The sequence below is a fragment of the Mustela nigripes genome, chromosome 12 (assembly GCF_022355385.1).
Source record: "Mustela nigripes isolate SB6536 chromosome 12, MUSNIG.SB6536, whole genome shotgun sequence".
Lineage (NCBI taxonomy): Eukaryota > Metazoa > Chordata > Mammalia > Carnivora > Mustelidae > Mustela > Mustela nigripes.
This window is the reverse complement of record NC_081568.1, coordinates 115,986,504-116,009,145: the sequence shown is the minus strand read 5'-3', so window position 1 is coordinate 116,009,145 and position 22,642 is coordinate 115,986,504. Positions and strand designations below refer to the sequence as shown.

The 22,642-nt window shown below is 39.0% G+C and overlaps 1 long non-coding RNA gene across 7 annotated transcripts in view; it reads left to right on the top strand.

Moving 5' to 3' along the window:
- The window catches only part of LOC132027986 (uncharacterized), a 240,311-nt gene that overhangs the window by 19,754 nt on the left and 197,915 nt on the right, over positions 1-22,642 (top strand). For 4 of the 7 annotated variants that reach the window (XR_009407300.1, XR_009407297.1, XR_009407296.1 and 1 more), the window contains exon 2: positions 2,435-2,549. The exons of the other annotated variants lie outside the window; for them this stretch is intronic. This is a non-coding gene — a long non-coding RNA (uncharacterized LOC132027986). The remainder of the gene's footprint in view (positions 1-2,434; positions 2,550-22,642) is intronic. 7 annotated transcript variants of the gene reach the window in all.

The window sequence follows — 22,642 nt, the reverse complement described above, 5'->3', positions numbered from 1 at the left end:
ACCAGAAACACTGAGCCGTTATTTACTGAACTTGAAATTGTAGTTGGGCTTGTCAGTTTTCTACTGGAAAGAAGAGAAGCTCAAGATGGCAAAGCAGTGAATGGAAAAATATTCTAACCAAAAAACAAAAGGCAAAATTCTATTTTAGAATGTTGTGCTTTTCTCAGATTGTGAAGGTCATTGCTATTACCTCAAAAGAGAGACTTCTCCACGTAGTGTCAGAGGATATAGTCTCAGGATTGGAAGGGTCTTGAAGGTTGTTCCGTCAGGCATTTCTTCCTGGGTTTGGGTCCCTGCCACCTGGTTAGTAGCTGGTGCTGGGACTTCTCTGTGGCAGACCAACCTCTGTCTCTGGAGGCTGCCATTTCACATTTATGGACTATCAGAAAGACACCAATTTCTCTGAAGCTTCCACCAATTGATGGAAGACTCTAGAGACCCTCAAGACTCTAGAAAATTGACTTAATCAATTTTCTTAGAAGTTTGTTTTAGTCTTTATTTTATTAGCAGGGCAACAACTTACATGTATTACCATAAGAAAAAGCGAGTTTATTATAAGCATTCAAATGGAATGGAAAAAAGAGAGAGAGAGAGAGAGAGAGAAGTACACAGGAATGGAACCAGCTTTCGACAACTGCATTTTCTCCTCTCTGTCCTGTTTTCCTGTTTCCCTCTCGGCACCTTTGGCTGCCTTCTGAAGTTTGTTCTGTTTTCTTCTCTCTGCTGCTGAGGTTTCTCTGCTTACAAAGTGTTTTGTTCTGTCATCATTTAAGTTTATACATGGTGTTGGTTTGCTGTGGGCCAACTCTATCTGCTGGCTTCCTCTTAGCTTTTGCCTCCATTACTAACTGGTTCAGTCTGTCTATGTTTTCCAATACAAATTCCATTCAGGGACCGTCAGGTCCAACTGACCTTTTACTCCAAGTGCTGGTATAGTTATGCTGGTTTATGGACTGGCTTTTTGAGTCACAGTCATATGTCAACTACTAGTCCAATCACCACCCCTGCCCCACCATGCATTGTATGATACAATCACATGGGTATTCAGGAGGAAGGATTTTGGTAGAGGCAGTATCTCTTTATAGAGTGTGGAGTGGCTAGAAGTCCATAGTTGACAACTCGTACACATTTCTTAAGTTATTTGAAGTGTGTGTTTGTTTGCCTTCCTACCCCTTTTATTTTCCAGTTAAAGATTCCTGGGCTTTTCTGTCGTTGCCTATGGGACATAATATTGAGTGTCTTTACCAATTTATCTATCTTCTGTACATAATTTAGTTGGTTTATATCCCTCTTAAAGTGATGGCTGCACGTTTAAAAAACATCCCACGCTGATCTGATCAGTGAGGTTTATGCCACCCAAGATTCAATTACCTTTTCTGAAAGTCACCACACCTTGTTGACTTCTAGAACTTGCTGTTAACTAAAGCCTCTAAGTCTTTTATGCACATGCTGCTAAGCCAGCCGTCTTCATGCCTCATGTACAATTGGCTATTTGTATTCAAGTTTAAGATCCTTTATTTATATTGCTTGAATTTTGTTTTATTTTTTAAAGAAAAAAATATAAATAAAACAAAAAATACTGCCAGTATTCTGGAGGTTTGCATTCCCTATTGACCTTACGTGGGTCATAGAAAGTCTTTAATAAATAACCATTCTGTAACTAAATGTGGAAGAATCATTTTGTTAAAGTTTGACTTCATAAATATCCATTAGGTCCTTTCGGACTGACCCTTAATCTGTTGCTCGACATTTTTACTCCCAACCTCATGGGCAATAGTCATTTGATAGTGTGCCTTTAGATCCAACTTCCATTCATATTCATATATTGTGTGACATGCTATATATTATATAATACACCCAGTGGAGTCTGAGGCACCAATTAGTAAATATTAACATCTTTTGCCACTAAAAATCAGAATCAAATGTTGCTGCCAAATGAGTTTGGTCTTTTTGCTGCCAATTGAACTATTAAAAAAAAAAGATCTGGTTTTCCAAGGCTTTTGGATTTTAGAAATATGAGTAAGGGATTCTTGACCTGTAATGCAGAACATTTAAACCAATGTCTGGTACACAGTGAGTACCAGGTAAGTGTTACTGAAAACTTCTTCCAGTTTGGCACCAGCTGGATAAAAAAGTGCATTGAAAAGGAAGGATCCCAGGTCTTTCTTGGATAAAATGGCTCCAAAATCACGAGATAAGCCAATTTCCAGTTTTTAAAGCTCAGAAATGCCACATGACTTTTGCATTAATTATTTTAGCTCCATAGGAAAAAAACCAACACACATGGGAATTTAGGAAATCATCCATTGAACCCAGGTAGAAATCTACTTCTGTTTTATCAACCAGAAACATCTATGCTGAATGCTGAGAATTTATGAAATACAGCAGCAAAAGAATTAGGGAAATACTGATGTGAGTTTTCTTCTTCACCCAGTGTTTGACTTACTCAATGGCAACGACTAATTCCCCAGAAAACCTGAAGTCCTTTTCTGCAGTCTGGCTGACTTCTCAATCAGTCTTATGTGAGAACCCTGAAGATCAGCAGTTCTGTGAGTTTCCTTGGCTTTGATGGATTCAGTAGGTTACATTTGTCTTGGACATTTGAATTCTAGGATAGAAACAGAATTGATATTTTTGTTATTAAACTTTAAGATAAAATATAACAAAATAGCTTTCAAAGATAAAGTGTAGGAAAGCCTTCATAAATTTAAAGATTGGAATTGTGTCTGCCCCTGTTAAAGTTGGCCGAGTTAGTACATGCATCATGGATTTTCTTCCTAACCTTTCCTTGCCTGAACCACCACTTTTCTTGCTCACACTTGGCCAATATAGGAAATTTGAAGTGAATATCTCTGGCTAATTTTGCAAACAAGTTTTGGGAGCTCTAATAGCCCTCTTAAAAATCTTACTGTTTCAGGACTATAACACCAAATTATTGAATGAAATGTCTGTTTTGTTCTTGGCAAATTTCCCTTTTGTTATTTTCTGTGGCTCTGTAGACCTATTTCTCTTGGAACTGTTCATGGATGTTTGTTCTCCATTTTTTCTAACATTGCTAATTGTTCCAGAAGGTAAGAATACTTCTCAACTGAGTCACTTAACTCCCGGAAGCTCTCAGTAGACTGAGACTTTGGCTCTGCTCTCTCACACAAACCATGCCCTCCAGTGGCAGAGCAGCCACAGTAAGTCCAATTCATCAAAAGCAAATCTGGATCTACTTCTTCCCCAACCACAGAGGTGAGCTCCCCTCCACACAAAGCCCACCTCCTGTTGCTTACATGTTACCTAACTTCAGAGTGGAGGTGTAAAGCAATGGGCGTCATCCTCCCTCCATCATCTGTGTTAACCTCCCGTGACCATGATCAGTGGTCCCCGGGAAAGTTTCCTTTTCTCCCATCTCTGTCGAGCAGAGGTTGCTTCAGTTAGACTCACTACCTTATTTCAGACCCTGACTCACAACCTATCCTTGGGAAAATATTTTATTTTTAAAGTTTCTGTTGCTCAAATGACTTCAGGTGTTCGATGATCTCTTCTGGATCTCTGTCTCTTATGTTTATTTATTTACTACTGATGCAAGGGCAAGTTTCTTTTTTGGATACATGTGAATCAATATCTATTATCATATATCAACATCACGTGTCAATACATAATACATAATGTGTCTGTATATGTAAATCTGTAACCAAATACCATAGACTGGTGGCTTGAACATTGCTCATTTTCTCACTGTTCTAGAGGCTAGAAGTCCATGATCAGGGTGCCAACATGGTTGGTTCTGGTGAGATCTTTCTTCTGGGTTGTAGAATGCTGCCATCTTGTTTGCTCACATAACCTCTCCTTTGTCTGGAAGCAGAGAGTGAACAAGCTTTCTGGTGTCTCTCTTTATAAGGGCACTAATCCAGTCATGAAGGCCCCAGCCTCATCCCCTAACTTAAACTTAATTACCTCCCAAAGGCTCCATCTCCTGATATCATCACATTAAGGATTAGGGCTTCAACATACAGTAATATATGTTGAAGAAGTTCATGACCCTGGGTACTTAGTTCTATAATCATATTTAAGGCAGGCCTATGGTTCCATCTAAATTGAGGGCAAAGCTATCAATATTTATGGCAAGAGGATAATAATTTTGTCCTTTTTTTTTTTTTAATCGTTTTAAAAGATTGTTTGAGAGAGAGAGAGCATGTGGGAGTGAGCATGTTGGGGGGAGGGAGAGAGGGAGAATCTCAAACAGACTTACCACTGAGTGGGGAGTTTGATAATTCTGAAATCATGACCTGAGCTGAAACCAAAAGTCAGACTCTTAACTGACGGAGACACCCAAGGCACCCAATAATTTTGTTCTATAAAATATACTGGTAGAGTTGTACCTGGGTGACTCAGTGGGGTAAGCCTCTGCCTTCTGCTCAGGTCATGATCCCGGGATCCTGGGATGGAGCCTCATGTGGGGTGCTCTGCTAAGCTGGGTGTGGGGGAGTGTAGGTGTGTAGGTGTGGTGGGGGGATCTGCTTCTCCCTCTGCCCAGCCTCTGCTCTCAAATAAATAAATAAAAATCTTTAAGATAAAATAAATAAAATAACATACTGGTAGAATTAAATGTTTTGAGAAAGTCTCAGTCTCGCTAAGTTAGCAGAAAAAGTTCAAATATAAAATTAAAACAATGGTAGGAAATGCAGTACATAATAATAAAGAGACAAAGGTAAATTACAAAAACCCAAAAGTACCAAATATTGCTCCGAACCAGTTTCAGTTTCTATCAATTCCCATAGGAAGTGCCCATATGAGACAGTACATATGTGAAGCAGCTTTGTAAGGCACGAAGCTTTTGAAATGCATTTTTATTATTTGCATTGCTGACTTCTGCTCTTCTGTTGTCACAGACCTCGGGCCAGATTCTCATCCCCCAGGGCCAGGGAGACCAGATTAACCACAGCCTCCAGTGGGGAGGCCCTGCGGGGCTTCTGTAGGTGGGGGCGGAGAAGGCCAGCTGCTGTGTAGGAACCGAGAGAGGCCGGGTCTGTAATTTTTTGCCGCCTCTGATTCCCACAGCCCATGGACAGGATATTGGAACACAGCACATTAAATTCCTCTGACCACTCTTTCTGAAGTCCGTCCGAGAGAAGCCTGAAACAGTTTCTGGGATGGCAACTAGAAGACACTGGTATGCTTGGGAGAACATGTGGGAGGCGAGGGGAGCCTGCAACCAGGAGGGTACAAACCAAAGGGTCGAACATCAGCCACCTTTTCAGGTAGAGAGTACAAGTTAGCGGAAGCTTGCAGTGAGGGGCTGTTTGGCTTGGCCACCTTCTTTATTGAGATCTCCGTGACATTGTAATTAAAAGCCTCGGCTGTGGAGTCAGCTGACCTGGGTTGAGTGTTGCCTCTGCTCCTTACCTGCTGTGTGGTTTTGGACAATTTATTCAACCTCTCTGGGCATGCACATTTGTCAAGCAGGCTAAAATTAGTACCTACATAATATTGTTATAGTGAGGATTAGAGTAGGTAATTCAGGGAAAACACCCAAACTGATACCTGGCGTAGAGTCCTGTAGTTAGTGAAAATTAGGTGTTCTTCATTTTACTGTGGCTGCTATTACTGTTTCTGTCAGAATTTGTGTCCTGGCTCTGCCACTTACTAGCTGTGTTGCTTTGGGTATGTTGCTTAGCCACTATCTCTCTGCCTCAGTTTTCTCATCTGTAAAATGGGGATGATAATATTACCTATCTTGTAGGATTATTATGAGGATTAAATAAGCTTAATAGCTTTAAAGCCCTTGGAAGAGTGCCTGGCCCAAAGCAGTTCCATTAAAGTGCTGGTTAAATAATTAAGTGACATTATTATCATTTCACTGATCAAATTAAAAGACATTTCCCTTGACTTTACTTAAAAAAAAAAAAAAAAAATCCCAAACGAAAAATTTACATTCTAATGAAACATGCTTGTCAAGATTGTGGAAACATCCAGTTAAATATACTTGAATTAAAAAACAGGCTAGATAGCTTACAAACCTTAGAATTACTTTATTAATGAAGTACTTTATGTTTTCAAAACATGAAAATAGTGCATTTAAGTCCTAGAATTGAGATTTTCGTAAATATTTACCTATGTCTTAAAACCTCCACTGCATAAAGTTTGCAGGCAAACCTTCAGGCAATCAAAAGACTTGCCTCAGTGAAATGTAAAATAATAATAAAGGGAGACATTGGGCCTTCCGAACTGACAACATATCCTGAGAATGGAATTATGTAAATGGCAATTCAAGCTTTAGAAAGTAAAGCCACAATATGCGTGGATAAAAGCTCTCCATACTTGTGAAGGGAATGTGGAATGTAGTTTAAGGGAGGGAATGTGAGCTCCTTCCCTCCAATGGCCAGTAGCTGGGATGTGGTTACCAAGGTGGCTTGGCCAGGATTCCCAGGGCAGTGGATCCTACTCTTTCCTTGGCTCACATACTTCTTGGAGGATCTCCTGTGATCAGCAGACTATCCACCCTGAACAATACTTTTTTTTTTTTTTTCCACCCATTTTTCTCAAAAAGTTTCAAAGACTGCACCGTGGAGAACTCCTGGTTGAGTGCTTTGGTGAAACGTCAGCTCCGCACTTGGGAAGAGTTCAGAGTCTGGCATCAGGAGGTTGGACTCTTCTGGGATCTCTTGAACTTTTTGACTGTCCCTCTGGAAGTGGGGCAAGTCACTTTTGAATGGCAATACCTAAGCTCCCTTGATGGTGAACAGTAGACCCCTGGCAGGAATGGGTGTGAACATAAGCATATATGTATTGAGATGGGTAATTACACCACCACTTCTCTGTACTTGATAAGGCCCAAGTTGTAGCATTTTGTCCCTTTAAGTAAAAAATCTTTGCTTCTTTTCTCTCTTCCTTCCTTTCTTTCTTTCTTTCTCTCTCTTTCATTCCCTCCCTCCCTCCCTTCCTTCCTTGGTTCTGGCTTTCAGAAGAGAAAGTCAAAACTCAGAAAGGACAGATGGGCTATCCAAAGTTACACAGCTAATCCCAGTGCCTACTTACTCTTCTTCCTACAAGAGAGAAAGAGTAATTCTCTTGTCCATTCCTTGAAATATACTTTGACTATTTAAACCTGGGTGAAAGAAAGACCTGCCATTGTTGGAATTTAGTTTATTGCCTTTAATAAAATCATTTTATTAGGAAGGATTATTGTCTTCTATCTTGTTTGTATGTAGAGTTTTATTCTTGCAACCTTTCATTCTCTTGGTGAGAAATAATACCAATCCAAACTTTGCACTTATTTGGTAATTGTAAGGAATGCAGTGAATGTAGCCCCTGACAATTCTAAAATTCTTCAGCAACTTGAAAACATGCTGAGAATGTTGAAGTTAAATCATATCTCCCAATGAGTTTTCTTTACTTTTCCTATTAAAAATATTTTTAGTTCATTTATGTTGAATCTTAGGCACCTACTGTGTGCCTGATAGTGTACTAATATTGGACTGGTTGGATGAGTTAATTTTTTTTTCCCTAAGAATCCACTTCTTTTATAATCAAATTTCACATTAGCTTGAGTTTTTATAATCAACAAGACTCCAGATACCAGGTATTCCAGAAATTGGAATATTAGCTTATATGAGGACTACCATGCTGGCTGTGACTAGTTTGTTCTCTAGATCCAGGTCCACACTTCTTTGCCCTGCCCTTTTCTTTGGAATGTATGTGGGGATGTGGAGGGTGAGAATGCTGGTTTTGAAATAGTGATTTCTCTGGCATCTCTTACCATCTGGCGTCTGGTTGTGGTTGACCAGTAGAGGACCAACAGGAAATCAGGGGGTGGGAGGCAAAGAACCCTTTGTATTTATTCTCTTTCTCTGACTTGCTTGCTATGGTCTGGCAGGGATGAGCTCTTCTGCTTTGCATCTGTCAGAGGTTGCCTCTCTCAACTCCAGCCTTCTTCAGGATGTGCGCATCACGTGGTACATCTGTAACATTGTTTTGACTACTTGCCCTTGTCAGGCCTGGGGCTGGTACTGGCTTCCCACTGTTGCTAGTCCCTGGATGCCTCGCCATTCCTTATTGGTTCTTTTAGCTCTGCCCACACCCCTGTAAATAGTCCTTTATTTTGAATGTGCCATCTGTTTCCGTTAGCATCCTGACTGATACTGCCAATTAGTCTGTGCCAAGCACTATACTACGACTTCAACATGGATTATCTCATATAATACGTACTCACTCTATGTGGTAGGTTCTAATATTATTCTTATTTAAAAAAAAAAAAAAGCAACTGATGAAAAAGAGATTTAAAGAGTAAACTGCTCAAGGGAACACAGCTTGAAAGCAGTGTGGCTAGGCTTCAACCCCAGGATGATTCTAGTGCCCATCTCTTAACCAAGGCACTGTAGGTCTCTAGTTGGAGTTTCTGGGAGATAGACTCTGAGATGAAGATTTGCAGGCAGGCAGAATTTTGGGGTGTAAAGCTCTCAGGATCAACACCTGTTGGGGGAGGGGTAAAGGAAGTAGGACTGGGAAGAAGTTGAACTGTAGTGTAGTGATAACAGAGGCTTAAGTTCAACCCAAGAGGAGCTTGGGAGCTAGGAACATTCCCAAATTAGTATAAGGGGGCTGGGCTTTTATACTTTGGCACTGCCTTGTCACTCAATGCAAAGTCTGACCTTAGGCCCTTTTCAGCCAAAGCGAATCTAGATGGAGACTCTGTTGAGAATATTGACTGCCAGCACTCCCAGAAGCTGGGGGAATTAGGGACTAGTCTTGGAGGATGGATCTGGGCAACACACCATGGCATCCACCACATCCTTTGAAACACATATGGAGGTCATGAGTTGGCAGCTTGCTCAAATCATTTGTGATCTCTGAAAACTTTATTAGACTCATGAATATAGCTGGGTTTTCTAGCATACACATGCGTGTACGTGTGTGCGCTGAACGTGGTATAATTATTTGAAATTATTGAATACACATGGAAGTAGAAGCGAAGAGACATGGTTTCTAGTCCCTGCCCCTCTGCTGACTATCTGCATGCCTTTGTTCAATTCACTTAATGCTTCTGGATCCCAGTTTCCTGATTCATATTTTGAGGCTCTTTGGTTAGATGTCTCTAAGGCTACTTGCACTGTGATATTCTTCTTAGGATTCTATTAATTTACTAGCTTCCTAATATCCAGAAATAGCAAAAGCAAACATGTTGGAATGCTTTTTAAGTAATGCTGGAGACTATCCCTTGCAACCTTGGGTTAGTGACTTTCTCAGGCTCTCTCAATTAATCATGGTGAACTTCATGAACATTCACACAGCCTCAATATCACCATGTTCTCTGCAGAACAGAGATGCCCCTTGTGTCTCCAGAATGTCTTTATTTGGTGTATATGATTTTAGAATGCTAGCACTTCTCATTCTTTCTGTATAGCTCATACAGATGTTTTAAGAATTATTTTGAAATTCCTTTCATGGGTAATTGTTACAATTTGAACATGCATGGTCTTAATTTGGACAGCTACATCTTGACCAAAGCAAGAAGAAATGGAAACTAGCTTTAGCTTGAGTTGGTGAAATAAAACTGATTCTCAAAGTGTACAGAAGCTAGAGAAACAAATAGGTAAACAGACAAAAACCAGTAACAAAAAAGACAAAGTATTGATGATAGAATTATAAAAAAATGTTGAGTAAGTACTTAACATTGTACACTTTAACTAAAACCAACACAAATATATCTTAACAGAGAAAAGGGTTAAATAGTGAACTGAGTAAATATAGAAATCCTTTAAGATTGATTTTCCTGAGCTGTGGCAAACGATTCAATGAAAATGGAAAATAACTATTATTGTCAGTCATGTATGGCCCTGCTTGTATGATTTCCCAATATAAGCCTTATGGTTGAAGCTGCATGGACCATAAATAAATAAATAGACATACCTTCACTCTGGCTTCCTTACTGGACTCTCGTTAAACCCTATCAGCAACTGTAGAGGGCCAAAGTGGCAATTTCAATAAATATTTCATTACATGGGAGCCCATTTGCTGGTATTTCAAGTAAATAAGTATATTTTCTCACTCAGTGGACACTAGAAGCGAAAACTCTCCAGTTTCCATTTTCAGACTTTCTTTTACTTTCTGGGGAGGTCAGTCATTTTCATTTTCCAGTGTACAACTCGATTATTTATTGGAAGAAAATGTTTTAAATCAGGAAAAGAAAAAAAAAATCCTACCAAATAATTTATCGAAGACTGTCTCCTGGCAGATTAATCCCTACCACTTAGCCAGGGCTCATTCCACAGTGATCAGACTGGTCAAGCTTAAATTGTATGTCCACAACAAGTTGCGTAAATAACCCCACATACTGTGAACCTCTTTGCACTCGGTCATCTCCATGACCTTCAGAGAAAATGTCAGAAAGGTAGGAAGAAAAAATATAGCCTTCAATGCTCTAGTTATGGTATTTTCTAATAAATAAAACCCTTTTTGGCTTTTTTCATCTAAACGCATTTATCTGTTAAGACACAAATACTTCTCCGTAAGTGAGTAGAAATACTGCCTTTTTCCTTGTGGGTAGCCAGGAAATCCAATAAATGTATTTTCAGTTGTGCTTAGGAGCTACTTCGAGAGCCAGAGCTAACTGTCCTAGGTAATACTCTTAGTTTTTCTAAATTTTATCACCCTGATTTGTCTTTATAATATACTGTGGTCCATTTTCAATTATCCCCTTAATAAAGAGGCTGTGTCTGTGGCAGTGTTTGAAGGGATGATTTCCTGAAAAGCTCCAGCTTCCATCCTGCTTATCCAAAGGACGGGCCTTGATTTAAGCTACGGAGAGACAAGAGTTGTACCGGTTAGAGATGGCCGGGTCTACCTCTACCTTTGGCCAGTAACTTCAGTTCAAAACTGAAGTCCTCTTCTTGGCCAAACTTTTTCCATCTCCAAGTTTTCAATTTTGGCTGGAGACATGACCAATGTGCAGGTCCCCCAGGCCTGAAATTATATAGTTATCTTAATTCTTCTCATTTCCTTTAATATGTTATGTGCTATTGATTTCCCCCACCTTTTAAGTGAAAAGAACACAATGCTTGGAGAAAGGGACCTGTAATCCCAGTAACCCTGCTCTGCCACTTAACTAATATGGGACCTGGCAAGTTACTAGAAGGTTTAGTGTCTTCCCCTGTGAGATGTGGGATATTAGTACTATCTATTTTGCGGACACCACAGAGATGTTTTCATGATGAAATGAGTTAGTGTACTTTGTAGATGATACCAGGTTATATGATGGAGAGAGACAGGGGTAACCTCATAAGGTTGCTGCCTTCTTTCGGGGGCCAGAACATAAAACTCTGCTCTCTGCACACCATCCACTCCCATGCATTTGCCAAATTAGAAAGTCGAGGTTGACCAGCTTGCTGTCACTTATTGTGGATACCCAGCTTTGATCCTGAGGTACCAGCCCTCTAGAAGCTGCTCATCAAATTGCTTGTCCCTGTGGACCAAGCCACATCCCACACATACTGTGGCTGCTAAGCCATCTTTCTGGGCTGCTGCTGAATGTAGTCATGGCCAAGTGTCCACAACCCTTTAAGAGACCACAGAGATTAAATTTACCCTTCTTCACATCCCTGTTTTCCTCAACTGTCTACTGGACACGTGCTTTTGGATACCCCACAGGAACAGCATACTTGGTATGTCTGAAACTGGAGTTGATATTTCCTCCTCCCACATAGTTCCTCTCTAGTGTCCCCCACTTGAGTGAGCCATGAGCAACACTAACACTCACTAAACTGCCCAAGGCAGCAAGCTGGGGTAGACTTCTCTCTCACCAGTGTCTAATTAAACACCAAAGCTTCTTGCGTCTATCTCCTTAACAAAGGAGATAGATATTGTTTTTTTTAAAAAGCTTTTATTTATTTAAGGGAGAGAGAAACAGAGAGATCACAAGCAGGGGGAACAGCAGAAGGAGAGGGAGAAGCAGACTCCCCACTGAGCAGGGAACCCGACTCAGGGATCCATCCCAGGACCATAGGATCATGACCTGAGCCAGAGGCAGATGTTTCACCCACTGAGCCACCCAGGAGCCCCTCTTCTTAATAAAGTTTAATTCTATTCATTTTTCCTCATCTTTATGGCTACCTACCCCATCCTAGGGCATCATCCAGCTTTACCTGAACAACTGCTGCAGCTCCCTAAATTGTCTCCCAGCCTTAACTCATTCCCTGCCTCTCTCAGTTCTATCCATACATTTTAGCCAGAGTTTTTCTGAAGTGCAAAGCTGAGCATGTCAGCGTAAACTATTAAACTATTCTTAAACTATTAAGTAGTTTAAACTATTTAAACTATTCTCAGTGACTTCCAACTGCTTTCAAAGTTGTGGTCACATTCTATGGCTCCTGTAAGGTCAAATTTCTGTTATTGTCTCCAGCTTCCTTCTCCTCACTCAGACTATTGTGTGAACAACTTATAAACTTGAGTAATTGCTTTCAGTTCCAAGAATGTGCCATGAGCACCTTCATGACTTTGCATATGCTCTTCCTCCTCACTTGGATCACTTTCCCTCTCTCTTTGCCTGGCCACTTCCCAGTCATTCCTTGGATTTCAGTTTAGATGTTGCTTCTTTTGGAAAGCTTCCCTTGAGTCCCTAAATTCTGAGACTACCCCGTCCTGCTGCCCTAACACTTGATGCACTGTCCAGTCCTTGTGTGTTTACTCACCTAGGTCTCTCACTAACGCCCATGAAGGCAGCATTCTCACTGGCTCCTTTGGCACCCTGTTCCCAGTAGTCAGCACAGCGTCTCACAGAAAACTCCAAAGTCGTTGTTGAATAGAGGCGTGAATAAATGATACTTTAGTTTCTTTTCTTCGTAAAGCAGACTAATTCAGTTAAAAGAAATCACCAGTTATCAAAGTCTCGTGTTCCAGTTCTACTTTGCATTGCTTGATTATGGATGTCACAAAACCTGTCTAGGAAGTGAAATAATGCCTGTCTCAGGTTACCTCAAGAGTTGCTTTTAATAATAGGTAATTAAGACAAAATCTCACTGTAAAATGTACAGCTTCCTGCTCATAAAACTATGTCATTATTATCACATTCATCGTGTTTTTGGTGGCGTGTGCATGTCTGTTAGGAGAAAGACACAAGAAGCTTTGGTGTTTATTTAGATATTGGTGAGAAGGAGTTCTACCCCAGACTGCTGCCTTGGGCAAGTTAGGCCTAGTATTTGAACATAGTCATTTATAAAATTCTGTGCTGGGTGTATCAGTTAGCTATTACCACATAACACCCTTCTCCAGAAACTTAATGGATTAACACTTTTTTTTTTTTTTTTAAGATTTTATTTATTTATTTGGAAGACAGAGATCACAAGTAGGCAGAGAAGCAGGCGGAGAGAGAAGGGGAAGCAGGGTCCCTGTTGAGCAGAGAGCCTGATGCGGGGCTCGATCCCAAGATCCTGGGATCATGACCTGAGCCAAAGGCAGAGGCTTTAACCCACTGAGCCACCCAGGTGCCCCAATTTAATGGACTAAAACAGCAATTACTTACTTAGGTCCTGATTCTGGAGGTCGGTAGTTGAGGTAATTCAGGTTGTTAGGCAAGAGGTTAGTGCGGGCTTGTTCACATGGTGGATGGCAGGGTTCCATGAGGCTAAACAGAAGAACATAGGAACTCTTGGAGTTGAGGCTTGGAACTGGTGCAGTATAACTTGGTTGCATTTTATTAGGTAAAGCAAGTCCCAAGCCATCCCCTATTAAATAGGTAGCGAAATAATTAATCTCTTATGGGAACACTTCCAAAGACAGAAAGAGGAGTGGCTACAGGGACAGAAATAGTTGTGGCCATTTGCAAACCGTCTACCACGGTCTGTCACTATCTCCATTTGATTAGTTACCAAGTCACAAATCTGACCATGTCACTTTTTTTATTTCAAATCATTTAGTGGCTCTCTGTTGCTTATAAAATAAAGTCAAGTTCATAGCAAAGACCTCCACGAACTTTCCACATTGGCCTTCTCTGCCTGGTCTTTTATGTTTCAGGGACAAAACATTTCTTAGAGTTGCAACAAATCAGTTGGGCTGTTGGTGGCCTCTGCAGCTCCTGTGGCTCCCTCCCTCCTTTCCTTGCCTGGACATTTTACTCATCTCAACAATCAATGACATTAACGATACCATTTATTATACGGCAGGCACTGACTGTTTTAAACACTATCCCCATGAGGGAGGAACTATTATTATCTCCTTACAGATAAGGAAACTGGGACACTGTGAAGTTAAGTAACTTGTCCATGTTCACTCGGCTTAAAGTCTGGTTTCAGAATTGGAATCTAGAGTCTGCGAATCTAACCGCCAGGGTCTCCTACCTGTGAAGACAAGCTCAGTTTGGCCCATTCCCCTGTGTGCCTTGCTGTTTGCCGTGTTCAGTGATCTCTTCCAGTGTCTGATGCCCCTTTGAGTTGTGAGCATGTCAAGAGCACAGAACAGGCCTTGCCTTCGACTGCAACTGTCAACTGTGGCACAGAATCATGCCTCCGTTGCCCTCTCCATACTTCTCAAGATGCGCCTTTTGCACCATTAAAAATCTCTGCTTCTTGGAAGAAAAAAAACCAGAGTGAAGACTATTAGTCCTCACAGCATCTCCAAGAAAGAAGTGACGAGTGGGAAGCTCTATCTCATTTTGCAAACAGGAAATTCAGGCATGTGGAGATGAAATCACCCAGTGCCGTGCCAGGATTCTTTTTTTGGTTTTCCGATTCCTAGTTTTGTGTTCTATCTACCAAAAAGTGGTATTTGCCTATGAAGTGCAGCTGATGGTTGCTTAATTTTCCCCAGAACAAAGTGAGAAAACATAACAATTAAATTAAATCACCCAAGAGGGACGCCTTCTTCCTTTGTGAAGTTTGGAGGGAACAAACTTTTGGGGAAACTTTCTTTTCCCTGGGGTATAGTGCTCTCTTCTCTTTCAGCAGAATATATTGTGTCTGATGGAGCAAAAAATTGTTTTTAAGAAACCCTGCACCAATCTGTCTGCCCCAGCTCAGACACATGCTCGCACAGAAAATTAAATTCACAGAAATGAGAGAAAATCAAGAGAACCAAAGGAGCATGTCTTCCGTTTCTCAGAATCATTCTCTAGTGTATTTAGTGGCCTGTTGGGTGACAGGGTGATGAGGGGAAGGTTTGGTTGAATGCAACTAATTTTTCATGTCTCTTTGCTTATTTCATCAAAGCACCATGAAAAAGTAAGCATTATGCACATTTCACCTCTATGGTTTTAGTCTGTAAGAAGCTTTATTAGAACTTTGTTAAAGCAGTTTTTTTTTTCCAGTTTGAGTTTCATTACTATCATTTGCTTCATTAACAGCAGTAAGTTCTTGGGTGTGAAGCTTGCTTGAAATGGTAACTACTAAGAGAAAGCAGGGGGAGAAGGAGAAATAAAAGAAGAGGCTTAAAGAATAGTGGCACCGAGAAATGCTCTTGGGAAAGAGAACCCCCAGGATGATCTCTGGCCGTCTAACATGGTTTTCTTCTTCAACTTTTTTTGGCCTTGATCTTAAATCCTATCACTTCCTAAATCAGAATCTCTAAATCTCCTTATAATCAGCTCTCTCACACGTATATTTTGATCACACGTAGAATCCTTATTGATATAAACACATGTTTTGTGAAATGAACCAAGGAAAAAAGAGACACACCAACAAATCAGACTCTTAATTCTAGAAAACAAACTGATGGTTACCGGGGGGGGGGGGGGGGGGGGTGGGGATGGGTGTAATAGGGGATGGGGATTAAGGAGTTCCCTTGTCATAGGGAGCACCTAGGGATGGGTGGAATTGTTGTACACCTGAAACCAGTATAATACTGAGTGTTAATTCTACTGGAATTAAAAAAGTAAAATAAAATGTGTTTTGTGTTGTTTTGAGTCATAGTGACTTCCAATTATACAGCTTCCATCTCTCCTACATCACCGGGAACTTCCTTTGCCAGGACACCCATGCATCGGAGTCCTGGGTTGTAAGCTTTGTCTAAAGAGGGACTTTGGCATGTCTTGCAAACCATGCTCCTTATAAATGTTCGATAAGGATGCTGCTGCCACTGCGGATACTAGCCTTTTGTAGTAATCTATTTTCCTTGAAGTAATTATATTTGCCTCAGTTGACTCAAAAAAATCCACCCCCCCCATTTTTTGATATTTGATGAAAGACCAAACACCTCCCAGATTTTGTTCCTTTCTACTCCTGAATTAAGAGTTTGACTGAGAAACCAGAAGCCAAGTCCCTCCGGTCATCGTGCGCAATCATGAGGCTGCATATGAACTGGCAGTTAAAGCTCGCCAACTCCTCAACACGTCTCAGAATCTTCCACCCGATCTCTTCTCACCTCTATTCTCAGAGTGGCTGGTTTGTTATGAAACTAATTTTTTTTCTAGGCCAAGTTTCCTTTGAGCAGGGTGCAAAGGCATATGATCCTGTGGATTAGAAGTGGGTTGTCATCAAAACGATATAGCTCTGTTCTTCTCCGTTCCTTTCTTGGAATGGCTGAGAACAGACTTGCGAAGAGAAAAACTTGTTGGCGTTTGGGAGCTGCCAGGTTTTAGAGAGCCCAATTATGTCTTTTTTGAACTAGCATTTCTTTAATAGAGTTTAATTTAAAAATGTTTTTTTTTTCATTTTTGACATTTCTTGTAGTTTTTAATTTGAGAAGATGAAGATATGTTTACTTATGGGAAAGTAAAAACAGATTGCATATGAGTGAGTGGGGTCACCTGGTCACCAATTGTGATGGTGTTTGAGTGGCCAACAAATGGCCTGTGTGTTCCAGAAAGTACCCCTTTTAATGGCTCAGTCCCTAAAATTGCCCCATTGCTTGTGCCTTTGCTTTAAATCATTGTAGTTCCATGAGAGCACTAGTCTTGTTAGTGGCTTAGCGTCTATTCCATCTACTTCTTATTACGAGCCCCCACAGATTCTTTATGACAGTCCTTCCTCCTCCATTTTGGAAGAATGAATTCTGTCTGAGTTTCAAGATTGTGCCAGTAATAAGTCCAGTCCAGTTTCTTGACTAGGGAAATTGGTTCAGTTATGGGCACGTTCCCAACTGAAGAGATGTGAAGAGAGTTTTGCTGGATTTAATTTTTGTTTTGTTTTGGTTTTGGTTTTTGAGGAGCCTTTTGTTTTCAATAGGAAGTCTTAGACTTTTGATTTATTTTCCACTTGAGTTGTTGCTGGGAGGATGAGGTATGTGACCAAGCCTTCATTTTCTGTCATGTGAGTCTTGCAAACCATGCTCCTTATAAATGTTAGATAAGGAGTCTGGAACTGAGGAGACCGCTGAATGGAGCCAGAGCATAGAGCTGAATGGGTGGAATGCACAACAGAGAGCAAGAAACTGGGCGCTTGGTGACATCCTTTGAACACTAGATCAAACCTCACCTGAACCCATTGCTAGGTAGGATGCATATTATAACTTTTCGTCACATGAATATCATCTGTTCAGTCTTAGTTCTAGATAGTGTTGTCTGTTAGCTCCAGAGAGTCGAAGGGGTTAGCTGAAGTGCTTAGGCCTGCATTACAGCTTGACTTCTCTGTCTACTTAATCTGCGTCTTCTCTTTCACAGGGGTTGATCCTAAGGACCCTCCCTAATAAAAATCCCACATAGATGTTGGCTAATTGAAGATGATAAAAAAGAAAGAAAGAAAGAAAGAAAGAAAGAAAGAAAGAAAGAAAGAAAGAAAGAAAGAAAGAATCCTACAGAGGAAATCCCATTTTAGAGTATTGTTTCTGGGGAACCCAAACTGTGACAGGGGTGGCTCCTTGTAGGCAGACTGATTTTCCATCAGCTAACCAAAAAACAAAATAAAGCAGAATATAACAAATTTGCTATACTTTGCTTTTGTGCAATGTTTTGGTAATTCATCTGTTAGATTTTTCTCCAAGATTCAATAGTCCACATAGGAGACTGACTTATCCCGGAAGGGAGTAGGAGGGAAAGGAAATCAGGTAGACCATTATCTTATAAAATCTCTAATCCAATTTATGGTTTGTTTTTTATTTTCAACATATCTGTATACTCATGAAATTATCACCATGATCAAGATAATGAAAATGTACTTTATCCCAAAAGTTTCCTCCTGGCCCTTTGCAGTTCCCCCTCTTCCGTTACTTCTCCCTTCCCCATGCAATCACTGATCTGCTTTCTTTCACTAGAGATTTGTTTGCATTGTTTAGAATTTTATATAAATGGAATCACAAAGTATGCACTCTTTTGGCTTGCCTTATTTTACTCCGAATAATTATTTTGAGATTCATGTATATTGTATACATCAATAGTTCCTTCCTTTTTCCTGATGGGTAATTTTCCATTGTATGCATATATAATAACTTGTTTATTCATTCACTTGTTGATGGACACTTGGATTGTTTCTAGTTTTGGGCTATTATAATTAAAGCTGCTATGAACATTTAGGTACAAGTCTTTGTATAGACATATGCTTTCATTTCTTTTGGCTAAATACCTAGGAATGGAATGGCTGGATCATATGGTAGGTGTATGTTTAACTTTTTAAGAAACTGCCAACTTGCTTTCCAAAGTGGTTGTGTCATTTTACATCCCCACCAGCAGTGTATGAGAGTTCCAGTTCTTTCAGTCCTTGCCAGTCTTTGTCTGTCTGTCTTTTAAAATTTTAACCACTCTGTAAGTAGGTAGTTGTATCTCATTGTCACTTGTAATTTGCATTTCTCTAATGACTGCTGATGTTGAGCATCTTTTCGTGTGATTACTTGCCATCCATATATTTCCCTTGATGAAGTGTCCGTTCAGATATTTTGTTCATTATTTGAGTTACTTATTTTTATTGTGTTAAGGGCTTTTAAATATAACATATTCTGTATACAAGTACTTTATCAGCCTTGAGAATATTTATGTGCCTTGAGAATATTTTCTTCAAGTCTTGTTTTTTTTGTTGTTGTTGTTCTCTTCTCATAATAGTGTCTTTCAGAGAGCAGAAGTTTTAAATTTTGATCAGGTTCTACTTACCAATTTTTAAAAAAAAATTTTATAGATCATGCTTTTGGTGTCAAAACTAAGAAACTTTGCATAACCCAGAGCCACCAAAATTTTGTTCTATGTTTTCTTCTAGAAGTTTTATAGTTTTGGGATTTACATTTAGATCTATATCCATTTATTTTTAATTTTTTTATGTGATTCATTTTCAGTTAATTTTTATATATGGTGAAAGATATGGATTGAAATTCATTTTTTTTTGCATATGGATATCCAAGTGTTCCAGCACCATGTGTTGAAATCGCTTATCTAATTTTAAAATATGGAGCACATAATTCCAGTGTGGTCCATAGACTATCTCAGCATAATCACTCTTAGTACTTGTTAAAAATGCAAATCCCTAGGTCTCACACTAGCCCTTTTGAGTTAAAATCTTATGGCAAATACCCTATGTGATTCTTCTGGATACTAAACTTTGGGAACAACTGGCATAATGCCATTATTACTCATTAACACTTTACTTCAAGTCAACACTGTCTTCACCAGAGCCCAGAAAAGATATAGTTTAGAAAAAGTAAGTCTCCATAAGATGGAAAGAAACCAGAAAGTTTTCTATTTTTCTTAATATAAAAATATTTATACATATACAAAAGTAGATTGAATAATATAAATTTTCATGTACTCAGTGCTCAATTTCAGCAACAATCAATATTACTTTTTAAAAAACAAAACAAAACAAATCAAAATATAGGTGAATTTTTCTATGTGGGGAAGAACTTCCAAGCTTAAAAAGCAATGGGAAAAACCAACAGCAGGAAAAAAAAATTGAATGAGCAACTGAAAAAAAAAAACCCCAAAGATCAATATATTGCTAATATAAATATTAAAGACCTCAACTGATAAAAAAAAATCTTAAGTGGCTTAAAAGACAGGTAATAGTCAGGTAATATTTTTAAACAGGACAAATGATTAATTTTTAATCTATGAAGATAAAAAATTTAAAAATGACAAGAAAACTCACTAAGTGATAAGCAGATAAAGGGGCATAAAATATAGCATTGAGATAACAGTGAGAGGATATTATGGAGCCAGTCACATTATCTTTAAACATAATGTTTTATAGCAATGGGAAAACATTTATGGTATAGTGAAAAAAGCTGAATACAAAATTGTACTTTTTGTATGTTCTCATGTATTTTAAAAAAAGGCTTATGAAAATAAAAGGACTGGAAGCAGATTTGCTTCTGCAGGTTATTTTCTAGGTTATCTCCAATGAACATGTTTGTTTTGCTGATATAATCTGAAAATAAAGTCCAATTTTGAAGAAGAAACTGTCTGACATGGGACATTTCCTTGGCAAAGCCAGAGATTGGCACAGAATACAAAGATGGACAGTGAAAAGGCACAGGGAAGGCTGAAGACAGGTTGTATGCGACATCATCTTTAGTGCAAAGGTACAGGTAATGGCTTCCTCCTTTGCAAGTATTACCAGTAGATGAAGATTGCCTTCACGTGAGTGCTACAGGCTGGGGGAACTGGCCAAAGTGGATAGATTCTAATGGCCATGCCACTGTCTGTTTTCCTGATCGGTTGGAGACCCTGCTCAAATCCATAGAGCCCCTTTACGTGACACAAGGAGTGGGGTCCAGAGGAAATAAGTTAGAGCTGTAATTTACAGCCCTTTCTTCTTGTCCAAAGCCACCCAGTGGATGAAATGTCTGTTTGTTCATGGGCTCTGAAGTGTTACTTTGTATCGTTTTTCTTCTACAGTTCAGACACTAAATCTAAAGTACTTCACCAAATTGGAAACCCACTCATATCTTCTGGGTTTGTTCTTCTGAACTGAAATTGAACTCTGGCACTTTAGTTCACATGATGGTAGAACAATGTAACTTTCTGTTTGGGAAAAGAATGGCTTTTAAAGTCTCATAAATGGGTCTTGCCTCTTCTTGGAAATGAAGTAACACTTGTAAACTCTACTTCCTAAATGTTGTGTAATTGTGAATGAATAAATATTAAGGAAGGAGGAAAGTACAGATTATACTTCTCAGATTATACACAGGTTCAGAAATAATAAAAATGTATTCGTTCTTTTAAAGTCCTACTATTGAAAATCACATCGAGAATTGCAGAGAGAAGGAGAGAGAGAGAGAGAGAGAGAAAGAATTGCAAAAAAAAAAAAAAAGATATTAAAGGACACAAATACATTATGATTCAGGACAATATGTTAATCTGAAAAAAAGTAAATTAAGATGTCAAGTAAGGCTGATGAGATTGCAAAAGTACCACAAAGTTTACCACAAGAGATTTTTATATCTTTGTTTTTTGATGATTCTCTAATTTTATTGTTTCAGGTGGTATAGATTAATATTTTTATGCAGTCTTATTCTGTGATCAGTACTAAAATAGCTATTATCAAAACAACTATTGAGTATCTAAAGTATGCAGTACAAATCTCATAAAATAAACAAAATTTGTATAAAAAAGTTTTTCTCAGGCTTGTCAGGGAAATAATATGGAGTGACTGTGAACTATAAAAACTAGGCAACTTCTCTAAAACTAGGCAACTTCTCCAAAATAGCAACATAGGACACCCTAAGGAGGTTAAAAAATAGATTTAAGGATTGATCCAAGTTCTTTTCACTACTTTTGTAGAGTCTCTTTTCAAAACCAAGAATTGAAACATGTAGTATGATGATTATGATTCTACTTAAAGGAAGAACAGAGCAGAATATCTGAAATAAGAATGGGATGAAACAAATAGTATGTGTTGATTCATATTCTAAAACATGTACCATTAGATTTCTCTGACATGAAATACACATGGGTTTCATTTACTTATAACTATTAGTGTGAAGTGTGCTAAAAGGTAGACTCAAAATAAGGTCAGATTATCATAGGATTATTATAAGGCAGGAAAATTTAAGATTATTAATTGAGCTCTGGATTCCCATGTACCTGTAGGAGTAGATGTCACATCCAAATTGCCAGGCCAGAGCATCTTAACTTTTCATATACTTAACCTGTCATATACTTTTTACTTAACTTGAGCAGTTAAATAAATATTACAAGCACCACATATTAAGTATCATAAATGCATAAGACATTCTGCAGTGTTCTGTCTTTGTGGAGAAGGGTTATCAGAAGGGATATATAAATAGCATTTTGAGACTGTTTTGATCATGTACTTATCAAGATAAGCCTGATTTCTACAATTAGCTGGCTCGATCAAAGATGTTTTGCTCCTATTAGCTAGTAAATCCTGTACTTTCTCAGATTCTTTCCTACAATGAGCAATATGGCTGTAAACTCCTCCTTTGATTACTAGAGAACACTGGCTACTTCGCAATATGTGAGCCATTATTTTAGGAGTTATAGACATTCTATTCCAATACATTTGATTTGCCTGAGTCCTTGAGTTTGAAAATCATATGGTCTCATATGGGCTCAGTCTCTTGGTGAATTCTAAAGTTATTGCTCCAAAAATTTTGTAGAAAAATTTCCTGGGCTCAATTTAAAAAAAAAAAAATGGTTTTCTGATAATAAGGAAAGTGCTATCTTCCATTTTAGAATCTGGAGGCACTTGAATGAGTGCTAACTTCATGTCAAGTACTGTGCACATGGTCCCTGACTTGCAGTGATTTGATGTATGATTTTTTGACTTCATAGTGGTGCCAAGTGATA